This window comes from Limulus polyphemus, unplaced genomic scaffold (genome assembly GCF_000517525.1).
Source record: "Limulus polyphemus unplaced genomic scaffold, Limulus_polyphemus-2.1.2 Scaffold7403, whole genome shotgun sequence".
Lineage (NCBI taxonomy): Eukaryota > Metazoa > Arthropoda > Merostomata > Xiphosura > Limulidae > Limulus > Limulus polyphemus.
Genome location: NW_013673013.1, coordinates 29,196 through 32,955, shown reverse-complemented (window position 1 = coordinate 32,955; position 3,760 = coordinate 29,196). Strand labels below are relative to the sequence as shown.

The 3,760-nt window shown below is 32.5% G+C and overlaps 1 pseudogene; it reads left to right on the top strand.

Moving 5' to 3' along the window:
- Positions 1-3,760, top strand: part of LOC106474584 — a 40,882-nt pseudogene that overhangs the window by 8,613 nt on the left and 28,509 nt on the right.

Here is a 3,760-nt window from a genome sequence, read left to right as displayed (position 1 = left end):
GTTCTTACAAATTAGGAACTCAAATTACCAATATTGACAACCTAGAATATAAAATATGAACATCCTATCTTTTCTATTTGCTGAGATATCGCTCATGTACTGAATCAAATGCAGTAGCACCCCACCCACCTCTTTCCATTTATGGGCACAATTCCTTGTACACACACCTACTTCTGTCTATTATATGTGATTAACCAATCTAAAAGTCAGAATGTCCCCCTAGTGGCTTTTTCAGCCATTTTCAAGTATTACGACATCACCTCGTTTTTTTCGATACAAATCTTCAAGCTGGTAAGGTGAGTCTTTAGTCTGCTTGAAATTTCATATATTTTTTTAGACTAAAATACATCTTAGTTACTAAGCTTGATAAATTATATTGGAATTATATGGTATTGATACAGTAATTTATTATTTTTTGTTATTGAACTATATACAGATAACCTAAAAGAATTATTTCATTTCATATCCTCCACGTGCAAATTTTTTAAAGGCTTAGAAACCTACGTCAAGCAGCAACTGAGTACAAAGTTCGTAACTAGAAGAGATTATTGTTTGCTATACTTATATATTCCCTTTTTAATGTTTTAAGAAAAATAAGTTTGTATAAGAACTTGTTTGTAAATTGTAATAATGCATATACATATATAATGTATAATAACTGAAATGTGACTGTATTTTACAAAGTACTAGTCCACTAAAACACAGCCAAGACAGGTTACTTTGTTAAGACTAATGGTCAGTTTTATATTATTGGATACGGTAACATGAGTGTACGTGCACCACATCATTGTAACTTCTGTAATGTTAGCCAGGCATGGCTGAAAGGTCAATATAAGAAATATATATAAATGTATAATGTTATAATATTTAAGCTATTTAATCTAAACATATGTTTTCATGTTATAATTTGTGTTCATTCTAGAATGAAAAATGCATAATTTATATTTATTTCCAAGTTTTTTATGGTGGTTACCAGATTGGTCAAATCTACCGAACCTGTACAGAGATTCGATAGTGAAAATAACAGATAAAATATAAAGTTTTTTATTAAAAAATGCTTGATAATTATTTGGACGTTATAAAGTATAAAATTTTCTAATGCATAAAAGTATCTTTAATCTTAAAATATAAATTACTTTGCATGTTCGATAGGCAACATGCAAAAAGAAAATAGGCATGAGAAAAACATTATTTAAAAAACCTTAAGACTTAATACAAAAATCAGATATTTTGTGGATGAAAATCTTTTAATATTTACTAATAATCTGCCAAATTTTGTGAACATACACTTACTAATTTAAAAGTTATAGCATGTAAACTATAATGAGCACAAAATGGTTACAAGGTCGGTCCTAGGGACCGAGCTTCCGCTAAAAGACTTATATTGCAGGAGTGAGATTATACTTGAAGTATAACTTGATCATCTTTTTCACCCCAAGGGACCCTTCAGCAATATTAAAAGTACTTCACAGTTAGACAGAGAGGTGGAGTTTATGACTCCAGAGGAGGCTGGTCAGTTGCTTAGCACAAGGTGAGAATTTTATCTTGCTTGCTTACCAGTTTTAGTTACTAACCATTAAGGTTTGTATTTCTGTTTGGCAACCACCATCTCTGTGTAACAGTTTTACTACCACCTCTGTATAACAGTTTTACTACCATCTCTGTATAACAGTTTTACTACCATCTCTGTATAACAGTTTTACTACCACCTCTGTGTAATGGTTTTACTACCATCTCTGTATAACAGTTTTACTACCACCTCTGTATAACAGTTTTACTACCACCTCTGTGTAATGGTTTTACTACCATCTCTGTATAACAGTTTCACTACCATCTCTGTGTAACAGTTTTACTACCATCTCTGTGTAACAGTTTTACTACCACCTCTGTATAACAGTTTTACTACCACCTCTGTATAACAGTTTTACTACCATCTCTGTATAACAGTTTTACTACCACCTCTGTATAACAGTTTTACTACCATCTCTGTGTAACAGTTTTATTACCACCTCTGTATAACAGTTTTACTACCACCTCTGTGTAACAGTTTTACTACCATCTCTGTGTAACAGTTTTATTACCATCTCTGTATAACAGTTTTACTACCATCTCTGTATAACAGTTTTACTACCACCTCTGTATAACAGTTTTACTACCATCTCTGTGTAATGGTTTTACTACCATCTCTGTATAACAGTTTTACTACCATCTCTATATAACAGTTTTATTACCATCTCTGTGTAATGGTTTTACTACCATCTCTGTATAACAGTTTTACTACCATCTCTGTGTAACAGTTTTACTACCACCTCTGTGTAATGGTTTTACTACCATCTCTGTATAACAGTTTTACTACCATCTCTGTGTAACAGTATTACTACCACCTCTGTATAACAGTTTTACTAACATCTCTGTATAACAGTTTTACTACCATCTCTGTATAACAGTTTTACTACCATCTCTGTGTAACAGTTTTACTAACATCTCTGTATAACAGTTTTACTACCACCTCTGTATAACAGTTTTACTACCATCTCTGTGTAACAGTTTTACTACCACCTCTGTATAACAGTTTTACTACCATCTCTGTGTAACAGTTTTACTACCACCTCTGTATAACAGTTTTACTACCACCTCTGTGTAACAGTATTACTACCACCTCTGTATAACAGTTTTACTAACATCTCTGTATAACAGTTTTACTACCACCTCTGTATAACAGTTTTACTACCACCTCTGTATAACAGTTTTACTACCACCTCTGTGTAATGGTTTTACTACCATCTCTGTATAACAGTTTCACTACCATCTCTGTGTAACAGTTTTACTACCACCTCTGTGTAATGGTTTTACTACCATCTCTATATAACAGTTTTACTAACATCTCTGTATAACAGTTTTACTACCATCTCTATGTAACAGTTTTACTACCACCTCTATGTAACAGTTTTACTACCATCTCTGTGTAACAGTTTTACTACCATCTCTGTGTAATAGTTTTACTACCATCTCTGTGTAATAGTTTTACTACCATCTCTGTATAATGGTTTTACTACCATCTCTGTATAACAGTTTTACTACCATCTCTGTGTAACAGTTTTACTACCATCTCTATATAACAGTTTTACTACCATCTCTGTGTAACAGTTTTACTACCATCTCTGTGTAACAGTTTTACTACCATCTCTGTGTAACAGTTTTACTACCATCTCTGTATAACAGTTTTACTACCATCTCTGTATAACAGTTTTACTACCATCTCCGTATAACAGTTTTACTACCACCTCTGTATAACAGTTTTACTACCACCTCTATATAACAGTTTTACTACCATCTCTGTATAACAGTTTTATTACCACCTCTGTATAACAGTTTTACTACCATCTCTGTATAACAGTTTTACTACCACCTCTGTGTAATGGTTTTACTACCATCTCTGTGTAACAGTTTTACTACCACCTCTGTGTAATGGTTTTACTACCATCTCTATATAACAGTTTTACTACCATCTCTGTATAACAGTTTTACTACCATCTCTGTGTAACAGTTTTACTACCATCTCTGTATAACAGTTTTACTACCATCTCTATATAACAGTTTTACTACCACCTCTGTATAACAGTTTTACTACCACCTCTATATAACAGTTTTACTACCATCTCTGTATAACAGTTTTATTACCACCTCTGTATAACAGTTTTACTACCATCTCTGTATAACAGTTTTACTACCATCTCTGTATAACAGTTTTACTACCACC